Here is a 24,199-nt window from a genome sequence, read left to right on the forward strand (position 1 = left end):
CTCCCAGACCTTCAACTAAATGAACAAAAGTTTGCTTGGGTTTGCAAATCAATACTGGTGCTTGAGTAAAGCAGTTGATTAGGTCCTTGAAGGCCTTTTCACATTTGTCTTCCTGTCTATCGCCAAAGGCTTCGTAGGTTTTAAAAAAATAATATTTTATTTTTCCCCAGTTACATGTAAAAACAGTTTTTAACATTCATTTTAAAAAATTTTGAGTTTTCAATTTTCTCTCTCTCTCCCTCATCTCCCTCATCCCTGAGACAGCAAGCAATTTGTTACAAGTTATACGTGTTCAATCATGCAAAACATATTACCATATTCATGTTGTGAAAGAAGACACAGACCCAAAGGGAAAAAAACACGAAAAAAAAATACAGAAAGTGAAAATAGTATGCTTCGATCTGCATTCAGATTTCAGCACTTCTTTTTCTGGAGGTAGATAGCATTTTTCATCTTGAGTCCTTTGGGATTGTTTTGGATCATTGTATTGTTGAGAAGAGCTGAGTCATTCACAGTTGATCATCATACAATATTGCTATTACTGTGTACAATGTTCTCCTGGGTCTGCTCACTCCAGTTTGTATTAGTTCATATAAGTCTTTACAGATTTTTCTGAAATCTACCTACTCATCATTTCTTATAGCACAGTAAAATTCCGTTATACTCATATACAACAACTTATTTGGCCATTCTCCAATTGATAGGCATCCCCTCAGTTTTCAATTCTTTGCCACCATGAAAAGAGCTGCTATAAATATTTTTATACAAATAGATCCTTTCCCCCTTTCTTAAAAATCTTTTTGGGATACAGACCTAGTAGTGGCATTGCTGGGACAAAGGATATGCCCAGTTTTGTAGCCCTTTGGGCATAATTCCAAAATGTTCTCTAGAATGGTTGGATCAATTCACAACTCCACCAACAGTGCGTTAATGTCCCAATTTTTCCACATTCCCTCCAACATTGATTATTTTCCTTTTCTGTCATATTAGCCAATCTGATAGGTGTGAGGTGGTGCTTTAGAGTTGTTTTAATCTGTATTTCTTGCTTTGTAGGTTTTAAGATAATTTTGCCTTTATGGTTTTGATTATCTTCAATCATATGTGCACAAGTGAAGTCATTCAATGGTCTAGTAATAGCAACATGGTTCTAAACAAACTTGTGATAATAACCACCAAATCCCAGAAAAGTTCTTAAGGCTCTAAGGTTTTTGTGGGTATCAGCACTTGAGAAGTGTTTCCACCTTCCCTGGATCAGTGCTTACACTTGTTGAGATATAACGTGAACCACGCAACAGAAGCTCTATAAAATTTTGTTGTTGTTGTTGTTCAGTCATGTCTAACTCTTCATGATCCCATGGACCATAGCGCACCAGGCCCTTCTGTCCTCCACTGTCTCTGGAAGTCTGTCCAAGCTTGTGTTTTTTGCTTCCATGACACCACCTCTCCATCTCATTCTCTGCCATTCCCTTTTCCTTTTGCCGTCAATCTTTCCCAACATCAGGGTCTTTTCCAGTGGGTCCTGTCTTCTCATTTTGTAGCCAAAGTATTTAAGCTTTATCTTCAGTATTTGACTTTCCAGTGAATAGTCTGAATTACAGTCATTAAGTATCGACTAATTTGGTCTCTTTGCTATCCAAGGGACTCTCAAAAGTCTTCTCTAGGGCCACAGTTCAAAAGCATCAATTGTGTGGTGCTCAGCTTTCCTTATAGTCTAATTCCCACAGCCATACGTTGCTACTGGAAAAACCAGAACTTTGACTCTATGGACCTTTGTCAGCAAGGTGACATCTCTGCTTTTTAGTAACCTGTCCAGGTTTGCCATAGCTTTTCTTCCAAGGAGGAAGCGTCTTTCAATTTCATGGCTGCAGTCACCATCTGCAGTGTTCTTTGAGCCCAAGAACACAAAATCTGATGCTGCTTCCATTTCTTCTCCCTCTATGATTGGCACTTGTAAATTGACAGCTTAACACCAACTTCCTCCAGTTGATCCCAACACTTGTCAGTTTCTCCTTGTGTTCCTCCAGTATCTTACCAAAGACATTGATGCCATCAGTGATGCCAATACTTCCGGGTAGATCATGTCCCCGACTACTTTCTCCATGAATTGTTGGAAAGTGGCTAGTCCCACTTAGACTGTATGCCCCGAGATGCCTTGGCATACAAAATGGCAAAAGCTAGCTAGAAAAATGAAAATAGTCTTTACTTTGTCTTCCTCAGACACAGGAATTCAGTAGTATGCACAAGAGGCGTCAAAGTCACAGCACACAGACCACATGCAGCCTGCATAACCCCTACTGAGACCTGAACCAGATTAAAATGTCATTGGGAAATATTTAACAAAATAAATAAAAATAGAATGTAGCATAAAGGCTGTTAATTTGAGGTTTTCTAAGTCAATATGTTCTATTTGAGTTTGACGGCACTGGTATATACTACACAAGTATAAGACTGAAAAATGCTGACTGCCTAGCAGTCAATGCAGGGCAACTTGGAACTGGGCCCTAGAGTCCTGGCCCACTTTAGGTCTTTTGTTCAAAGTTTAGCAGTCTATGCAATCTGTATCTTTCCATTTTTCTTAAGCAGTACCACTAAGGGCTGTTTTCTATGGTGATTCTATTAGTCAGCAGTTGAAAAAGATGGTTTCTGAGATCTTTTTGCCATAATCAGAGGAATTCTCCTAAAATCAGGGGTTCTTAAACTGGAGTGTGTGAACTTTTTTTTTTATAACTATCAATGTAATTGATTTCCTCTGTATTCCTATGCATCTTATTTTATGCATTTTTTTTTTTTTGCAATTGAGGTTAAGTGACTTGCCCAGGGTCACACAGCTAGTAAGTGTCAAGTGTTTGGTCTGAGGCAAGATTTGAACTCTGGTCCTCCTGACTTCAGGGCCAGTACTGTATCCACTGTGCCACCTAGTTGCCCCCTGCCGACACTCAATGTTGACAATACCCAGTGAGTGTTGGAGGGTTCGGCTATAGCAGAGCCAGTGGCCACTTTCCTGTTGACACTAACTTGCTGAGGAAATCTTGGGCTCACCTGGATGTAGCCTAGGTGTGGGTAGTCTTCATGATTATCATATTTGCCTCATATTTTGCTGAAAAAAGTTGAGGCCATTCACCGTGAGCTCCTTCTTCTCCCCTCCTCTTCACCTCACATAGCTCAGATGCCTTCCATCTCTATCTCCTCCTTCATCCTTGTCTCACATGATGATGTGGTCTTTCTCTTTGCTAAGAGCAAAGTGCATATATATACATACACAAGTGATCTCATTCCATTCTCTTCTTCTCCAGCAGATTGCTCTCTCATCTTCAATCTCTCCCTGTCTACTGGCTACTTCCTTACTGTCTACAAACACATCTATGTCTCCCCCATCCTCAAAAAACCCTCTCCTGATCCATCACCACTAGCTATCTTTCTATATTTCTCCTCCATTATACTATTTTGCTTGGTGATCTTATCAGCTCCCATGGATTCAGTTATCATCTCTATCTAGATGATTCTCGGGTCTGTTTCTCCAACCTTAGCCTATTTCATGACCTCTAGTTTCACATCTTCAATTGTTTATTGAACATCTTCACTGGATGCTCCACGGACATCTTAAAGTCAACATGTCCAAAACTCAACTTATTATCTTTTCCCCCAAACCCTTCCCTCTTCCTAATTTTCCAATTACTGTCGACGGTTCCACCATCCTACTGATCACCCAGGCTCAAAACCTAGGTGTCATCCTTGACCTTTTCACCCGTCATATCCAATCTATTACCAAGTCCTGTTGATTCTAACTTTGTAACATCTCTTATATATGTTTCCTTCTCTCCTCTGACACTGTCACACCCTAGTACAGGCCCTCATCACCTGAGCCTGAACAATTACAATAGCCTTATATTTGGTCTCTTTACCTTAAGTTTCTCTTTCCTCCTACTACATTCTCCACTCAGCTGTCAAAGTTATCTTCCTAAAATTCAAGTCTGACCATGTCATCCCTCCTCCCCCATTAAATAAACTCCAGTGGCTCCCTATTATTTCCAAGATCAAATAGAAGATCACCTGTTTGACTTTTAAAGCTCTTCATAACCTGGTCCCTTCCTACCTCTCCAGTCTTCTTACAACTTAACTCTCTTCCCCATAGTCCGTGATACCAGTATCCTTGTTCCTCGAATGAGAAACTCTATCTCCTGACTCCCTGAATTTTCACTAGCTGTCCTCCATGCCTGGAATGCACTCCCCTCTTCATCTCTACCCCCTCAGCCTCCTTTGAGTCTCAGCTCAAGTCCTACCTTCTATAAGAAACCTTTCCTGATTCCCCTTAATGCTAGTGCCTCCCCTCTGAGATCATTTCCAATTTCTCCTGTCTATAGCTGGTTTGTACATAGTTATTTGCACATTGTCCCTCTCATTAGATTGGGAGCAGTGAGGGCAGTGACTATCTTTTTTTTTTTTAATCTTTGTATCCCTATACCACTTATTACAATGCTTGGTACATAGAAGGCACTTAATAAATGCTTGTTGATGACTTTATCTCTCAAATCAGCAAATCTAAGCTCTGTCATAGGCTTTAAAGATATTTTTCTCAAATATCTGTCATAAAAATATTGGAAATAAAATATTGGAAAATGATAGTAACACGGAATCGAATTTCCAGAACAGCATTGAAATCTACAGTCTCAATTTTTACCATCACCTCTGCATAAGATTCTATGGGTCCAGATAGACTATACCTATAAAGAAGGAAAGAGAAGGGAAAAAGCATTTATTTAATGCCTAGGGCAGCTAGACTGCCCAGTGGATAGAGCACTGGGCTTGGAATCAGGAAAACTCATTTCATGAGTTTAAATTCAGCTTCAGACACTTACTAGCTGTATGACTCTGGGCAAGTCACTTAACCCTGTTTGCCTCAGTTTCTCATCTGTAAAATGTATTGGAGAAGGAGATGGAAAACCACTCCAGTATTTTTGCCAAGAAAACCCTAAAATAGGGTCACAAAGAGTTGGACACAACTGAAAAACACCAAGTGCGTATTATATGCCAGTCAGGCACTATGCTAAGCAGTTTACAAATATCATCCCATTCGATCCTCACAACAACCCTAGGAACAATTATTATACCTATTTTATAGCTGAGGAAACTGAGACAGAGATAGGTTAAGTATCTCATCCAGGGTCACACAGCTAGAAAGTGTTTGAGACTGGATTTAAACTCATGTCTTCCTGACTCTAGGCCCAGGGCTATATCTACTTTGTCACCTAGCTGACCCAGGAATTGACAATGAAATCATTGTGACTGTCCTCAAGGCCCAGGGTAACCTCTTTTCCCTGGCCTCTCCTTGGTTTTCTAAAGGTGAAAAAGAAGACATCAGCTTTTGCAAAACGAATTCTGCATTTCTGGCATTAGGAGAGTCAACATGCATATGGCCACAGTGATAACAGATGCTGGCTCTGTTACTTGGGGGATGACCTGATGAAGGTGTTCTTATTTATTTATTTATTTATATATATATATATTTGTTTATTTATCTATTTATCTATCTGTCTATTTATTTATTTGTTTGTCTGTCTGTCTATCTATCATCTATCTATCTATCTATTTATTTTTAGGCAATTGGGGTTAAGTGACTTGCCCAGGGTCACACAGCTAGTAAGTGTCAAGTGTTTGGTCTGAAGCTGGATTTGAACTCTGGTCCTCCTGACTTCAGGGCTGGTGCTCTATCCACTGCAGCACCACCTAGCTGCCCCTGGAGGTGTTCTTGTGCCATGTCTTCATGTCCTCCATTCCCTTGGGCCTCTACATCACTATGGAGAATGAGTTTGTGCATTATTCCTTCTTTCACCTCGGTGTCTCTGGACCTGTACCTATGGCTCAGCAATGGCGGTACTATTCTCTTGCTTTGCTTCTGTGGCCAAACTTGAGAAGAAGATTCGGAATCAGCTGGGGCTGAGCGTTTCATAGCAGACTGATTCCTTAAGTTCAGGAGGACCTGTGTCACCTCAGGCATTCTTGGGAGTAATTTCTATTTCTGCAGAGCTGTGATGATGCTGGATACATGAGGGTCATATACCAAGCCCCAGTTCAGTATCCAAAACTAAATTGTATGTACATTCTCAGGATTTGTAACCAATCTGCATCAGTCTTTACAGATGTTGATCCCCCTTGAGAAGGAACTCAACAGGCTTTTCTCCTTTAAATCAAAGAAGCCCACTCTAGCAGTTTCTAGGGATCCAAGCTAGAAATCAGGTACACATTGAAAAGCTAGATTTCCTTATATGTATGTTAGCTTCTCTTTCTATGTATCTCTCTACAAGGGTCTTTTGTCTTTCTTCCAAGAAGTTCTGGCACCAACTCCATCTCTTACTCAGCATCATGTCTTCCTCATCATTTTCTCTCTCAGTCAGGAGTCACACCAATCTAGAGTTATATCTCATTTGAAACACCCAGCCACATGCAAAATGCTCCAGGCTTGGTTGGGAGTGTGATTGTAGGAGTTTGGGGGAGCCCTGTCCCTGCAGATCTTCAAGCAGAGGCAAGGGGATTGTTTGTCAAGGGTACAGGTCGGATGTGTTGACTTCTGAGATTCCTCTTGGATTCTATAATTCTATGTTCAAGGAACAGTGAGTAGTCTGCTTTGGCTGGCAGTGGTATGCTACATAAGGGCTCATGAAAGCCAATTGTTAAACTTTCAGTGTGAGTATTTATACCTTGGAAATTGGCTACAAATTAGGGCTTGGCATTGTTTTGTTGATTGTCTAGATTTAAGAAAGTGAAGAAGAAAATGTTAATAATGCAAATTAAGCTGAAAAGCCTGTAGTATTTTTGGAGAGCTAATTGTTAAACATTTACATACCCCTGAGCTAAAGCAATGAGTACATAGAATATGTGTAGGGAAATAGTTGGAAATAAGGCTGGAAAGAGAAGGTCCCAGCCTGTGGAATTCTCTCAGTATCGAGCTAAGGAATTTATTCATTAGGCAATGGCGATCCATTGAACATTTTTATTTTTTTATGTTGTATTGTATTTTATTTATTTTGTTAAACATTTTTCAATTACATTTTAATCTGGTTGTTCTCCATAACAGCATTTTTTTTTGTATTTGCCCTTTTGTATTTACTTACCTTTGCTTACAGCTTCTGTGCTCTTTTTAGAATCTGACTTGGTTGATGAATCTCCATGCAACTGAATTAGTTTCTTTAGGTGGCTCTCCTTTTTCATCTCTCTCAAAGTAATAATTTCTGGTCATGTCATCAGAAATGGTGTGACTTAATAGCACTTTTAGAAAAGCCAAGTACTCAATACTCAAGTACTCAAGAGTCTCTGTTCTTTGAACATACCAGAAGGCAATTTCTGACCCTCTTCCCCCTTTCTTGGTCCAAGATGACTCCTCTTTCTTGCTAACATTATACTCCACCACATCAAAAACTTGAGAAGAGGGCTCCAAGATATATCTGGTAGGGAGACTGGGGATAAAGGGAAGAGTCCTTCTAGCAAGGGTAATGACATCATCACCTACTTAATGGAATAGCAGTGTTTTGATCATGGTGTGTCTTGGAAAGAACAAATATACTGTTGCCATTGGATGACAATAGATATATTTGGAGAAGCAAGGCTACTGAGTAAAAGACCCTGTGATTGAATTCCATAGCTATTGTGATAGTTTCCAGTTCCTTCCCTTCAAGCTTTTTAGTGACTTCTGTTGCCTATAGGATAAAATATAAAGTACTTAGACTGGCATTTGTGCCTTTTGCTGTATAGCTCCAACCTTCACTTCTAGCCTTAATTCATGCTACTTCTACTACACATGAACATATAGTTCATGTCCTGGCCAAACAAGATGACTAGCTGTTCCAGATGAGGTTCTTTTGACCACCACCTCCCTCAGTCTGCCCTCCCTTCTATTGGCCCCCTCCCTTTTCTTCCCCTTTACCCTTTCTACTTTTTCCCTCCCTTCCGTTTATCCCCTCCCTTTTCTCCCTCCCTTTTCTTTTCCCTTTCCTCTCCTACTTCCTATAGGGTAAGTTAGATTTCTGTACCTAACTGATTATGTTATTCCCTCTTTGAACCAAATATGATGAGAGTAAGGTTCAAACAATGCTCATCTCCCTCTATTTTTTCCCTTAACTGTATTTGGTTTTTGTGCCTTTTTATGTGATGTAATTTATCCTTGTCTGCCCCCTCCTTTTCTCTTCTCCCAGTACAATACCTTTTCACCACTTAATTAGATTTTTTTTACCATCACATTAAAGTCAACTTACACCTGATCTTTCTGTCTATGTATATCCCCTTTTGAATGTCATAATAACATTACAGTTCTTAAGAGTTACATGTGTCATCTTCCCTTGTAAGGATGTAAACAGTTTGCCCTTATGAATAATAGTAATTTGTTGTTTTCTTTTCTTTCCTCTTTATCTTTTTATGTCTCTCTTGAGTTTTGTATTTGAAGGTCAAATTTTCTGTTGAGCTCTGGTCTTTTTATCAGGAAGGTTTGGAAGTTCCCTATTTCACTGAATATCCATCTCCTCCCCTGAAAGATTATGCTCAGTTTCACTGGGTAGTTGATCCTTGGTTGTAATCCAAGCTCTTTTGCCTTATGGAATATCGTATTCCATGCCCTCTAATCTTTTAATGTAGAAGTGCAAGGTCCTGCATAATCCTGACTGTGCTTCCATGATATTTAAATTGTTTCTTTCTGGCTGCTTATAGTATTTTCTCTTTGATCTGGTAATTTTGGAATTTGGCTACAATATTCCTTGGCATTTTCAATTAGGGATCTCTTTCAGGAGGTGATCAGTGGATTCTTTTGATGACTAATTTACCCTCTTTCTAGGACCTCAGGGCAGTTTTCCTTGATGATTTCCTGAAGGATGTTGTCCAGGCTCTTTTTTTCATCATAGTTTTTAGGTAGACCAATGCTTTTTAAATTGTCTCTCCTGGATCTATTTTCCAGGTCAGTTGTTTTACCAATGAGATATTTTACATTTTCTTCTATTTTTTCATTCTTTTGTTTCTGTTTGACTGATTCTTGCTCTCTCATAAAGTCATTAGCTTCTACTTGCCCCATTCTAATTTTTAAGGAGTTGTTTTCTTCCATTAGATTTTGTACCTCCTTTTCCATTTGGTCCATTTTACTTTTTACGGAGTTATTTTCTACAGTTAATTTTTGTCCTTCCTTTTCCAAGCTATTGACTCTCTCTTGCATACCTCTCATTTTTTTCCCCAATTTTTCTTCTACCTCTCTTATTTGACTTTTAAAATCCTTCTTGAGCTTGTCCAAGAAGGAATTTTGGGTTTGAAATTAGTTCATATTCCCCTCTGAGGTTTTGGATGTGAGTATATTGACAATGTTGTCCTCTTCTGAATTTGTGCCTTGATCTTCCCTTTCCCCAAAATAAGAATCTGTGATCATTGTCTATTTCTGTTTTTTGTTCATGGTGTTTGCCTATTTCCCGACTTTTAAAAAAAAGTTGAGCTCTCCTGTTGGAGTGCAGGGGGCACTGACCCAAGTTTCTTTTCCTGCTCACCCAGGCCTGGCACAAGGATGTTTCACTGCTGGTGGATGTTGTGCTTCCCAATTGTGTTGAGGCACAGGGCGGTTTTGCTGCTGAGTAATGCCATCACTTGTGGTGGTTTTCAAGTGTCTGCTGGTGCCTACTGGTTCCCCTGCCTGTATTGAAGCTAGCGGGGGTATGAGGGGCCCTGGTGTTGGCACTTGCCTGCTCCACCAACCTGGGTCTCAGGATCTCTCTCTGGTATGGTGAAGTGGGGCTTGCTGCTGGTTTGCTGGGATACCTCCAGTCTTGTACTCCCTCAGAGCGAGAGGGGCCTTTCTTGTTAATCCCCCAAGCTTCCTAGGCTACAAGATTGCTGTGCCCTGTCTTTTTGCTAGCTCAGGGTTTTTCCTGGGTTGATATTTTCTGGGCTTTCAGAGATCAATGAGGGAGGGTGAAAGAGAAGAAGAAGAAGAAGAAGAAGAAGAAGAAGAAGAAGAAGAAGAAGAAGAAGAAGAAGATCTAAGTTCAAGATCAGAAGACAGTGAAACCAAAACAGCTACTTCTACTTCAAAGAAAATTGTAAAATGGTCCCAAGCCCAAAAAGAGTTCTTGGAAGAGCTTAAAAGAGACTTTAAAAATCAAATAAGAGAAGTTGAGGAAAAATTAGGAAAAAAATAAGAGTAATGCAAGAAAATAAAGAAAATTATGGCAGAATTAGGCAGGAAATTATGGCAGAATTTTAGTTCTTCATTTTTAAATATTGTATTACTTTCTAGTGGTGGGGCTTTGTTACTAATACAAAAATAAATGTAACCATTTAGAAAACATTTTCTTTGGGTGAGAAATGGAGTTACAGGAGTGAGTGCCAGACTTCAAGTACTGGACTTAACTACTTTATTTTGTGATGTAAAGAGCTCCAGTCCATGTGCTGCCACTTTGATATCCTGTGGGTTTTTTTGCACAGGATGTGACCATTGTCAGATCACTGTTCTCTTTTCTTTCTTTATGTGCTTGAAAAACCTTTACTACTATTTGAAGTAAATGTTTGCTCTTTGTAGTAAAAGAAAAAAACCATCTTTGTATCCTCTGAAGCCCTATAGTGCACTGCAGGGAGTTAATGTTTTCATTTGACATGTAGACTGTTTGGTTTTGTTTTGTTTTTTTGTTTTGTATTGAAAGCAGTAGACAGTATTCAGGACTTGTCAAAATAAATTACACACATTTGTAAGTTCTCATTCATGGGGAAAGATGATATAAGGATAAGGCACTTGATGAATCTATATTATGATTATAGAACCACTTACAAATAAAGAAATGTGTGAGGGACTGTCTGATGTTGGAAACTGCCAGGTGGGCGCTGTGGCAAGATTAGGGTAAGATCTGGGTATTTGGAAGTCGAGGCAGGGGCTGTGGTAGGTGGAGTCATGGTGAACTGGGATGGGCTGGGTATGGAGAAGCCCTGAGGCAGTGGGCAGTGCTATGTGAGATAAGCTGGGTGCAAGGAAGTAGCCGGAGCTTGTGCTCCTGAGGCAAGGGGCGGTGCCACGTGGGAGTGGGACGGCAGAGGACGAGTTCCCTTTGCTTAGTCCCCTCCCTATATGCAACGTCAACCCCAGACGCCTCCTTCCTGTGACCTTCCTGACTTCCTGGGTCCCTTTGTGTAGCACTGACCCCAGACGCCTCCTTCCTGTGTCCTTCCTGACTTCCTAGGTCATGTACTCTGTCTATGCACTAATCCCAGACGCCTCCTTCCTGTATCCTGTCCTAGCCTCCTGCGTCACTCCCTCTCCCTTGGTGTGCTAAACTCAGACAGCCCCTTCCGGTATCTGACCCTACAATCATCGGCTAGTAAGCGGGCTGGGGAGGAGGGGCTAAGTAGGTACTTAAGAAATGAGAGTGGTCAGATCATGCGCTCTCTTTCCTCCTGCTCTGTTGCTCTGGCCTTCCTGCTTGGCCTTGCTGTGATGGCTTGCTGTGATGGCCTCTGAATAAAGCTCTGGTGTTGGCGCCTCCTGATGGCTCGTCTCTGTGTGTTTATCCGGTTGAGGACCGAAGACTGGTGAGTGAGTATGACTCTGGCAGCCTGCTCCTTATAGGAGGAGTGTTCGGCGCGGCCGACATAAGGTCAGCGCGGCCGGTACAGAAATGATTGCTAAAGTTCACCTAGTCCATCCCTCTTTCTACAAGTAGAATTATATCTAATCCAGTTGGTCCTCCTATCAAGATAAGAGATCACATAGCCTTCTTTGGCCACCCGTTCTAATACTTAACAAGTCACATCAGGATGTTCATTTTTACATCAAACTCAATTAACCCATTCTTACTGAAGTAATTTTCTTTGGTTACAATTGTCACATTTTTTTCAAGGTGATGAAAGTTGCCTATGATACGGCCATGGGCATATGTCACTCAAGTGTGAAATATATTACATAGCCTCCTCCAGCTTGGGGATGCAAGGAATCAATTCCTCCAACTTCAAATAGCCTATCTGTATGGTCTACATATCCTTCAACTTCTACCATATGCTCTCTGAGTTTTTCAAGAATGCCATGAGGATGACCGTGGAGAGCCATGAGTCTAGTCTTACTTCCCACCCATCAAGGTGATAGTAGCCTTGAATGAAGATTCCTCCATCAAAATGAGTGACCAGGGGAGTTCTTTTGCAAAAGACTGAGCAGCTTTTCAGCTTTAGGTACTCAATAGTTCCCACCCCACAGTCAGACTCTGGGAGTATCTCTTTAGCTGATTTTGGCTGCAGGCTCCCCATTTATTTCCTCTATGCCAGGCACCACCAGGGTGAATTTCAGCTCTTCTACATGGAGGGTTTTGGAACTGATGCCAAGATCAATCTAAAGGGCTTGTCAACAGATTCTGTGGAATGCCTGCTGGTCTATAACAAGCTGGCATGCTGTCAGTACCAGACTGTCCAGGGGGCAGGAGACAGGAGGACCACCATGGAGATCAAGAACATGTCTACCTACGGCATCAGCTAAGCAATATGCCTAGCTTAGCATTGTTGACAAGCAGCCTCCTGTTTTTGCAGTGGCAGTTATGAGGACATAGATTGGTCTTTTCAGCAACTGGTTACCTTGGTAACCTCCTTATCTGTATCATACCAAGGGGGAGAGAGTCTCCATGATGACCTGTCTCTGTTTCCATGGCAACTGTTGTGCTGTACTCATTACAATCAATCCTAGGTAACAATTTCTATATTCATAGGCCTTTTAGGTGGTTTCCCTGGTAACCAGTCTCTATGGTGACACCCTGAAGGCTTTAGAATAATTCTTAAGAGGAGTGTACTAATGGCAGTTCTCTATGGCAGGCCTTCACTTTCATGGTGACCCCAGACAAGAGCTCTCACTTCTCACCCTGGGGAGGGAGAATTCTCAGTGCTTTGCTGCTTTCCTACCCTCCCTAAGTCTTCCATCTGGACCCTGCAGTTTGACTTCTCCTTTCAGCCCTCACTCACCACTCACCTCCAGGAGTTGAGTGCTTATTAGCATTAGAAAAGGACTAGTTGAGGCTGGGGGTCAGCGGGAAGAGAACACCAGGGACTGGTGGGATAGGGAGGCTCTGACTTCTATCCTTCCCACCCCACTGAGGGACTCATCATCACACATCCTACCTTCATTCTTGGGTTTATGAAGAGGGGACCCCCCCACTATCTCCCACACCCCAAATATTTCATCATGGGAAAAATACTCCTTTTGGAAGCATCTAAAGATGATCCAAATATTGGACTCCACAGAGCCCACCATCCCCTCAGCCTAAGCAATGTTTTCTCCTCCTCCCTGGTTCAGATTCTTCATCACATATATTCAATCCTGCCTGCAGCAGCTCTAGTCTCTTGGCCTCCCATTCTAATATTTCCGCACTTCCTCAAAAGACTTGTGCTTAGCATGGCTTGCTCCCCTTGTATTATATATACATATGTAGTTTTGTATCCTCAAGATGGCCTTAGTATCCTCCTTCTCAGCTACCCTGCATGTGAGGACGTAAATTGTATGCTCTTGGTGGAACCTGGTAAAATGAGACTAAATGAGGGGAAAAAATACCAAGGCCAGGAAGAGGCACTGTCTAATCAAGAAATAGGTCATATTTTTTTAGGGGTATTTACTGTGATATGAACACCTTGACTGATTTTCTGCCTAACTGGTAGAAACTATACTATATGAAGAAGTCATCTTGGTTCCCTTGTCTGTTCTTACCACCTTTCACCTTGACTATTACAAATCTCTTAATTGGTTTCCCTGTTTCCAGTTTCCCCCCTCTCAAATTTATATTATATTACCTGGTTCCCACTTACCAATACGTTGACCAAGTCTGATAGTATATGTGAAATTCAATGTATATAGTACCCCACCTCTTTAATGAAGGGAGGGAGGGACATTTTCTGAACTCTTCTCACTGGCTAAGTTTGGTCATTATAATTGCACAGTGTTCAGCTGAAACTGTGAAACTGGGTGACTGGAAGGATGTCAGTGCCATCAATAGAAATAGAGCAGTTTGGAGAAGGGGTGATTTCAGGAGAAAGATAATGAGCTTCATTTTGAACATGTTGAGTTTGAGATGTCAATGGAACATGCAGGTAGAGATATCCAACAGTTAGAGAAGGCAGTTAGAGAAGTGGGATTAGGGCTAGTTATATACATTTAAGAGTTATTGTATAGAGGTGATAAATGAACCAATGGAAGCACTTAAGATCATTGAGAGAGTATAGAGATAGGAAAAGAAAAGGGCTAAGTACAAAGCCTTGGGGGACATCCATTATGAATGGATGAAAGAAAGAATAGCCAGACAGGTGGGGAGGGTGAAGGAGGAGGGGGAGGGAGGAGAGGAGACAGACAGAGACAGAGAGACAGAGACACACAGAGAGAGACACAGAGACAGAGACAGAGAGACAAAGACAGACAGAGACAAAGAGAGACAGAGACACAGAGAGAAATACAGAGAGAGAGAGAGAGAGCGAAAGAGAGAGAGAGAGAGAGAGAGTGCCCAATGTCATGGGAAACAAGGGAGGAGAGAGTATCTAGGAAGGAGTGGTTGACTCTCAGAAGCTACAGAAAGGTCAAGCAGAACAAAGATAAAAGTCCATCGGATTTAACAGTTGAGATTATTAGTAAACTTGGAGAAATCAGTTCAGGACAGTAGCAGGGTAGGAGGCCAGATTGCAAGGGGCTGATAAGTTAGTGGGAGGAAACTGAGTCTCAGGAAACTTCTTTTCACTTGATTGGATGGCAATGTCACATGAAGGTTTTTAAAGGTTGAAGGAGACCTGGACATGGGTAAGGAGAAGTGGAAGGTAGGTGGAAATAGGAAATAATTGAGGGGAAAAACTCTGAGAAAAGATGTGCTCAAGCATACAAATGGAAGGGTTGGTCTTAGCAATGAGAAGTCACTTCTTCCTGGAGACTGGAGCAAAGGAGAAGAGAATAAGGAATGATGCAGAAGGGTTTTGAGATACGGTGTAGAGAAGAGGAAGTTCCTGGTGGGTGGCTTCAGCTTTCTCAGTAAAGTAGGAGGTGAAGTCTTCTGCTGAGAAGGAGGTGGGGAGGATAGTTTAAGGAGTTTGAAAATAGAAGAGAAAGTTTGGAATGCCACTATGGGAAGGGTAATAGAGATTCAACCAGAGAAGAATAAAAGAATTGCTATCTTTCTTTTTCTTATTTATAGTTCCAGTGCTTAGCATAGTGTCTGGCACATTTAGGCACTTCACAAATCTTTATTGAATTGAATTGTTGCAATGAAGATCCTGCTGAAATTATATATAATCAGTTTGTAGTTGGCACAGTTATATGATTTTCTCTAGCAATGTTCAAAAGTATATGAGTAGATATGAAGGTGAACCATTCATCACAATAAACTCCAAGTGGATACTTGACAAATATAAAAGTTCACATAATTTTTGAAATTGGAGGAGAATGGATGAGAGTATCTTTCACAACTATGGCTAAGGGGGAGATTTCTTAGCCAAACAAGTGATAAAAGAGGTCATAAAAGAAAAACGATAATTTCAATTAGATTAAATTGAAAAGCTTTTGCATGAACAAAATCAATGAAGCTAGGATAAGAAAAGCAACTTGATTTGGAAAAGATCTATGCATCGATTATCTCTGCTAAAGGTCTTAAGAACCTCAATGGATAAGTGAAAAAAGAATGTGAACAAACAGTTCTCAAAACATGAACTGCAAACTTGACAACTATATGAAGGATTACTCTGAATCACTAATAAGAATAGAAAGGTAAAATTTCAAAATCAATTAATTGATTAATTTCTAACACTAATTTTTAAAAATTTTGAGTTCCAAATTCTCTCCCTTCCTCCAACCCCTCTCCCACCCATTGAGAAGGCAAGCGATATTATGCCCATTATACATGTGAAGTCATGCAAAACATATAGAATGTAGATTAAGACAGCTCTAAGGTTTTACTTCATACCCAGCAAATTGGCAAAGATGACAAAAGATTGAAATAATCACTATTAGAGAGGCTGTGGAAGGCGCATTAATACTCTGTTTATGGAGCTGTGAACTGGAAACCAATGTGGAATTATGCCTCCAAGTACAAAAATGTCCATACCTTTTAAACTAGATATCACACCGGTAGACTCACAGTCAAAGATGAAAGAAAAGATTGTATATTTGCCAAAATATCAATTACAGTGTTTTTTGTGGTAGCAAAGAACTGGAAGCAAAGTAGATGACTTTCAATTGGGAAATAGCAAAATAAATTGTGAATTTGTAATTGTAAATAAATTGTACATGAATATAGTGGAATATTACTGTGCTGTAAGAAGGGATAAATATGAAGAATTCAGAGAAACGTGAGAAGATTTATTTAAACTGATGCAAAGTGAAGTAAGCAGGACCAGGAAAACAATATACACGATGACTGCAGCAATTAAAATAGAAAGAGTGAAAAAACAAAAACAAAAACCCAAACCTGAGCACTATGTAGTTAAAACGAACAAGTTTGGCCTGGGAGGAGAGTTGAGGAAATGCTCCTCTGTTAGGGCCCTGCTCTGGACCTCTGGCCTCCTGTAGGGGAGTTGAGATGCCTGGAGGTTATTACCTGCCCAGGAGCGCCTGGGCTTACCCAGAGACGCATGATGCTTACCAACCGTCGAATGGGCACTGGGAGGGCCTCTGTAACAGGATGGAGCTCCACCTACGAAGGAGGAACGGAGGAGGAGCACGGGCGTAGGGGGGAGGAGTTCGGGGGAATTAAGGGAGCAGCGAGGAGGGGTGGGAGATAGAACTTCGGGCAGGGAGCGAGCAGAGCAAGCTTAGCAGGCAATGTAAACAATAAAGCTACGCAACTGCCAACTCGGGTGTTCTGTCTAGTCATTCCCCTCCACCCTCGGAGGGGCCGGAGACGTCTGAAGACTACGGGGTGAGTATGCAAGCGAAGGCTTGGGTGGGATAGCTGACTAAGTGCACTATGTCAGCTAGGGACCCACCGGCTCTCAACACTCCTCCCTCCTTTCACTGTAGAGATGGGGAACTATGAGTGGAAAATATTGCAGATATGGTCAGATGTGGTCAATGTATTGGTTGGTTTTGCTGATTTCTTTTCTTTTTTAAATATTCTTCATAAGGGAAGGCTTGTTGGGTAGGAAGTGAGAAGGATTGTCTAGGCATGAATGACATTAGAACAAGTGATTCAAGGGTAGAGGATAGTATAGACTTTAATTGGTTTTAACTATAAGGTCTAGATTGTAAAGAAAGTAAAGAGAGACCACATGGTAGATTGTATCCACCAGGGTTCCCTTGCCCTTGACATGTAGGTTATTAGGCCAGTTCTTTCTCTAAGAGGCAAAGAAGCTGTCCCCAATACTTGATTGGTCAGGGGTCGGGGTGGGGGGGAGTTTACAATCAAGTGACTTCCTGATTGCATAAAAGAGAGAAGCTCACATGGAGCCAGTGTCATTCAGATTTGGCAGATGTCCCATCACTCTCAATCCTTGTTGAGTATCCTTTCCATGCTATGACCGAGTAAACTTTCTTTTGTTAACTGTTGAATTACCTATGAGTGTTCTAATTTCAATAGGTATGACCTAATGCAGAATAGAACAGGGCGATGGACTGGGACAATAGTGAAGAGTGGCAAGAAAGGAAGTTGTGAGTACAAAAATAGGTTTAGGAGGAGTGAAACAGAAGGAAAGATAGAAGTATAATAGGTTATGATAAGGGAGAAGAATGTCAGAGTTATGGATCATGGTTACAGTTACAGATTATGATAAGATCAAGGCTATGACCATTTCTATAGGTGGCTGAAGGGGAATCATGGGAGATCAGGCTTTAGTGTAGTCATTGAAGCAGAAGCAGATTTTTTTTTTCTGGAACTCCTTTGCTTTCTCCATAATCCAGCAAATGTTGGCAATTTGGTCTCTAGTTCCTCTGTCTCTTCTAAAACCAGCCTGCTTGTCTGGTAATTCTCAGTTCACATTTTGTGGAAGCCTGGCTTGCAGAATTTTAAGCATAACCCTGCTGGCATGTGGAATGAGTGCAATTGTTCAGTAATTTGAACATTCCTTGGCATTTCCCTTCTTTAGGATTGGGACATAAACTGATCTTTTCCAATCCAGTGGCCACTGTTGAGTTTTCCAAATTTGCTGGCATATTGAGTACAGCATTTTAACAGCATCATCCTTTAGGGTTTTAAATAACTCAGCTGGAATTCCATCACCTCCACCACTCAAAGCAATGCTTCCTAAGGCCCATTTGACTTCATTCTCCAGGATGTCTGGTTCTAGATCAGTAACCACAACAGCATGGCTATCTGTGATGTTACTACCTTTCTTTTGTGTATTCTTGCCACCTCTTCTTAATCACTTCTGCTTCTGTTAAATTCCTACCATTTTTGTCTTTTATCATGCCCATTTTTGCATGAAATTTTCCCTTGCTACCTCTAATGTTCTTGAAGAGCTCTCTTGTCTTTCCCATTCTATTGTTTTCTTCTATTTCTTTGCATTGCTCATTTAAGAAAATCTTATCTCTCCTTACTATTTTCTGGAATTTTGCATTCAGTTGGGTATATCTTCCCCTTTCTCCTTTCAATTTCCCTTCCCCTTACCTTCTTTCCTCAGCTCTTTGTAAAGCTTCATCAGAGAGCCTTTTTGCTTACTTGCTCTTCTTTTCTTTGGAATGTTTTTTGTTGCTGCCTCCTAGTTCTTCAGACACTCTCTCTACCAGATCTAATCCTTTAAATCTATTCATCACCTTCACATCATATTCATAAGGGATGTTATTTAGGTCATACTTACATGGTCTGATGGTTTTCCGTACTTTCTTCAATTTAAGTCTGAATTTTGGAATAAAAAGCTCATGATCTGAGACAGTCAGCTCCATGTCTTATTTTAACTGACCGTATAGAGCTTCTGCACCTTTAGCTACAAAGTATATAATCAATCTGATTTCTATATTGACCATCTGGTGATGTCCATGGGTAGAATCTCCTTTTGGGTTGTTGAAAAAGAATGTTTGCAGTGACTTATCTTGACAAAACTCTATTAGTCTCTGCCCTACTTCATTTTGTACTCCAAAGGCCAAACTTGCCTGTTATTTCGATTATCTTTTGATTTCTTACTTTATTATTCCAATCTTCTATGATGAATGTGACATCTTTCTTGGTGTTACTTCTAGAAAATGTTGTAAGTTTTCATAGAACTGATCAACTTTGGCCTCTTTGGCATCAGTGGTTGGAACATTGGTTTGTATTGCTGTGATGTTGAATGGGTTTGCCTTGGATTTGAGCAGATATCATTCAGTCATTTTTGAGATTAAATTCTAGTAGTGCTTTTCTCACCCTTTTATTGACTATGAGGACTCCTCCATTTCTTCTAAGGGATTCTTGCCCACAGTAGTGTATGTAGTGATCACATGAATTAAATACATAGAGAGCTATGTCATGCAGGGTTACCTAAGACAGACAGGTCATACTGGAGAGTTCTGACAAAAGGTGATCCACGAGAGAAGGAAATGGCAAACTGCTCCAGTATCCTTGTCAAGAAAACCTCACGGACAGTACAAAATGGTAAAAAAGATGACATTGGGAGATGAGTCCTCCCCTGGATCACTGCCTTGTCATGACAAAGAGGCTGAAAATGATTACAAAAGGCAATATAGATCAAGGTGTCAAAGTAAGAGAGATTGCTGAGTTTCATTTTTTCTCTTTGAATCCCCACTATTTAGAACAGTGCTGTCACGTAATGGGTATTTAAGAAATACATTTTAATTGAGTGATGGGGCAAAAAAAAATAGTCTGGAAGTGGTGGTGAAAAGCGAAGGGTCTGTCTGCTCTTCCTCCTGACCCAGTATGTTGGGGGACATGAAAAATGGAGCACCCAGTACTGAGTAGGGGGGAAGGAGGTGGTGTTCGATGTCTTTTGGAAAGGCACTTTTTCATTAGTGCTAGAGGATGGAAAGCAAAGAGATCTAGGATGAAGAAGAGTTTGTTATTAACAGAGAGCACAAGGAAATGGAAATGGAGCAGGGAATCTAGACTGGGAAGGGAAGAGCTGAGGGGTAGAGGGCTGAGAAAAAGGGAAGCCAAGTAGCAGAGATAAGTGCTTTTCGCCACAGTAGATGGCAACTGAACTTCAGGAAAAGAAGAGCAGGAGCTGGGAGTTTACTCACCACATCATGGGGAAAGAATTAGTTCTTAAGTTCATTAGTTCATTAATTCTTGATCTAGAGTTCAAAGGGACTTAATCAGACATCTGGTATCCAACCTCCTCATTTTACAGTTGAGGAAACTGAGGCCCAGGGAGGTCCAAGGTCATACAGGTGAGAAGGGGGTAGGGCCAGGATTTGAACCCATGTCCTTTCTGTCCAAATCCAGCACTCTTTCCACTGAACCATGCCCCCTCCCACTTGACTGCCTTATCCTCCAGGTTCCTATGGCTAAGTAAAAGGGGAAGGGTCATTAACTTCCTCAGCTGCTCACTTGAAACAAGGGAACTAAGGTGTAGGCAGAGGGTGGAAGGAGCAGGGCCTCTGGTTCAATAAATAAATAACTAGTATTCTAGCCTCCCAGTGTGAACTGAACGCGTACTCAGTGCTAGCCCAATAGCCTCATGGGTATAGATACCCTGGATAGAACCCTGGGCCTGGAGTCAGGAAGACGTGAGTTCAAATCCAGCCTCAGTCACTTACTATCTGTGTGACCCTTGACAAGTCATTTAACTGCTCTCTACCTCAGTTTCCTCCACTGTACAATAATGATGATAATAGCAAGCACTGACTTCCCAAGGTTATTGTGAGGATCAAATGAGATGATATTTTTAAAGTACTTATCACCATGCCTGGCACATAGTAGGCACTTAATAAATGCTTCCTCCCTCCCTCCCTCTCTCTCTTCATCCCAAAATGGTGTAGCAGAAAACACTGGCATATGGCTTTCACAGCTGAGCAAACTGAGGCAGAGGGGCCAGTGACTTGCCCAAGTCAGTAAACCTCTGAGGCTGGATTTGAACTCAGGTCTTCCTGACTCCAGGCCCAGAACTCTGAAACTGCATCATCACACAAGGTAGATTCTCAGTAAATGTTTATTAAATATTGAAAGAATAAACAGGTGAAAAAGGGAGCTTTCCCACTCCAATGTAGAGCAGAGCAGAGCAGAGCAGAGCAGAGCAGCTGATTTCAGCCCCTACTGCTTAGCCAGCTGAACACCGCCATCCAGTTTGGCCTGTGGAATTATGGACCTTCCACCCACCATGAACTGAGCAGCCTCTCCCCTTGGTACTGGGGCTCTGTCTAGGGCTGAGGACACTGAGTATGACCGCCCTACCCCACCCTTACCCCAGGGCCCCAGGAACAAGAAAGGAAAGAGGAAAGTCCAGTCCACCAGCACCACACACAGTGTAGAGGCCTGGAAGGAAGGGGCATTTTACTTTCCCATGCCTCAGTACTCTGACCACTAGAGAAAAGACCCATGTGTTTCTGGCTGCTCTCTGCTCTGGAAAGGCTGACTGACTGTCCACAGACTAATGTTTTTGGCCCAATGCAGTCTGTCTCCCCTGCAGTATAAGCACTTTCATGACACTATGCAAGGCTGCGTTGGACTGCCCTGAATGACTCATCAGGTTCCCTGTCCCCTGCTCCTGACCCACGATTGTAAATAGAAACTCAGCATCCTATTTTGTTAGGGTTGTGCCGTTGGGAGACCAAGGTTCTCTTTTCCCTTCCTCTCCTGCTACTATTGCTGCTCTATGCTTAAAGATAAGCATCAAACAGTAAATATTTATTTCTTTAAAAGAAAAAAAAAGAAAGAATAAACAAATCTTCTCTTTACAAACCTGAGCTCATCAGATAGCTCCTTTGGGCTGTCATATTGAGATCTTTAGGTATATTTTCATTTAAGTTCATTTCCTTTTCATCTACATAGATGTTTTCTTCCTTCTTGTGGTTATTTGAGATCATCACAATTAGATTCTTTCCCCTTACCTTACCTTACCTCTCTCATTTTTTTTGAGATACATGATCTCTCTAGGGGATCATATGTGTCTTAATCATCTTTGCTTTGAGTTCCTTGAAACTAGTTTTCCTAAAGTCTAGCTTATACGCTTACCTCGGCCAAGAGTTCCCTCGCTCCGTTCTTTTTTTTTCCTCTCATTTCGTCCTTGTCAAGATGGCATGATCATTTTCTAACGTTTCCATCATTTCCACAACTTCAACTGGTTCTTTCTTATTAACCCAGATTAAGTCCCTCTCTTTGTGTCTTCTACCTTTTGAGCAATGAAACTGTCAACAAGGCAATTCAAGAGTTTATCAGATACTTTGCTTTTAAGAAAATGTGACTTTTAGAAACTGATTTAGGTTCTTGAAACACCGAGATCTGTTCCCAAAGGCCATATAGAAATGTTGCAGTCCTTTCCATGTGCCATTTGACAAATATTTATTAAATCCTTACTATGTGCCAGGTACTGGGCTAGGCTTTGGGCATTCAAGACAAAAACAAACTCATTCCTGCCCTCAAGAAGCTTACGTATACGCATATATGAAGACAAGACAAACTACATACATGATAATTTCTGAGGTTGAGAGAGAACACTAACTATCTGGGGAATCAGGGAATCTTCCTTTGGGAGGTGGGGCTTGAGCTGACTATAGCTAGGGATTCTAAGAGGCAGACGTAAAGAAGCTTTTCAGGCTGAAATGTAGTGTGCGAGGGGGATTAATGTAGAAATGAGTCTGCAAAGATAGGTTGAAGTCCTATTGTAAAGGGCTTGAAATGTCGAAGAGAAGAGTTTGTAGCTTGTGGGCAATGAGGAGCTGCTGAAGCTTCTTGAGAAGGGAGTGATGTGGGGTGGAGCTGGGGAGAGGCAAGAGAGCTCTGGCCTTCATTAGTCCTGTTTGAGTCCCTTTTGGGGACTTGTTAAGCTTCGAGTTGTCTGGGCACTTGAAGCTTCCAGTTTTGAGAGGGAAGATGGAAGAGGCCAACCCACCTTCAGGTGACTGAAGGAAAAGACCCTGGGATGACATGAGAGGAGCTGGCAGTGTCCATCATGTCCCTGTGCCCAGCTTGTTACTCTTGTGAATTGGGGGAGTTTCCCCTTGAGTGAGATCCAGGGTTCTCTCTCTTGGTTGAGCTGAATTATCTCATGCCCAATGGGTGAGCTCCTTCACTCTGGATTGCCTGGTATTTCTGTATCGCTACGATTTGGATAAATGGACTTCTTTGCTATTCACTCTGTGTGTTCATTGTGGAACTGGTATTTGGTGGGAAAGGAGTCAAGCCGTGGATGCAGAGCTCAGGGTCCTCCTTTCTTCCCCAAATTACAAAATGATCAAAGTTGTATTGAACCTGATCACATCCCTCTAGACTAATAATATTTAAGGGAGCAGAGAGATATGCTTTTATCCCAGTACCCCCTCTCTCAGAGCAGGCTCCAGCCCCAACCTCTCACTTCCCCTTTTGGTAGGAATGAAAGTCTTCCTTGGAGAAAGGTGGGGAGAGAAGAGGCTAGAGATGTTGATTCTGCCTCCCTCTGAGCCCACACAATGACACTTTTCACAACATGTGGGCCTCCCTACACACTTGGGGCCCTCACTTCTTGCTACACAAACTTTTATTACAGGACTGTAAAATCACAGAATATCAAAGTTGGAAGGGACCTCAGTAGCCATCCAGTTGAACTCATGCCTGAACCCTCTGTAACTAACAGGAGGTCATACACGCTTTGCTTGAAGATCTCCAATGAGAGAGAATCCATTGTCTCCCAGGGCAATGCATTCTACTTCTGCTTGTGTGTATGTGTGTGTGTATACACACACACACACACACATATGTACACAAATATATACATATATACATACACACACTTTTGTATAATAGATCCTAATTATTAGGAAGATTTGCCTTCTATTAGACCTAAATTTGTTTGTTTGCCACTTCAACTCATTACTCTTAGTTCTGACCTCTGGGGCCAAACAGAGAAAGTCTAATTCTTTTTTCTAGGTGATAGCACTTCAAAATTCAAAGTTATCATGTCCCTCTTTTTTTTTTTTTTTGGTGAGGCAATCGGGGTTAAGTGACTTGCCTAGGATCACACAGCTAGTGAGTGTTATGTGTCTGAGGCCACATTTGAACTCAGGTCCTCCTGACTCCAGGGCCAGAGTTCTATCCACTGTGCCACCTATCTGCCCCTTATGTCCCACCTTTTTTTAAAAAAAATATTTTTATAGCTATCTTTGGTTTTCACATTGACTAGATTT

General features: G+C 41.4%; 1 pseudogene; it reads left to right on the plus strand.

Annotated features, from left to right (window-relative positions):
- The first annotated feature begins 11,884 nt into the window (after positions 1–11,884).
- Positions 11,885–12,475, plus strand: LOC114030896 (annotated as a pseudogene).
- Positions 12,476–24,199: the final 11,724 nt, after the last annotated feature.

The sequence above is a fragment of the Vombatus ursinus genome, unplaced genomic scaffold (assembly GCF_900497805.2).
Source record: "Vombatus ursinus unplaced genomic scaffold, bare-nosed wombat genome assembly UNPS02015024.1, whole genome shotgun sequence".
Taxonomy (NCBI): domain Eukaryota; kingdom Metazoa; phylum Chordata; class Mammalia; order Diprotodontia; family Vombatidae; genus Vombatus; species Vombatus ursinus.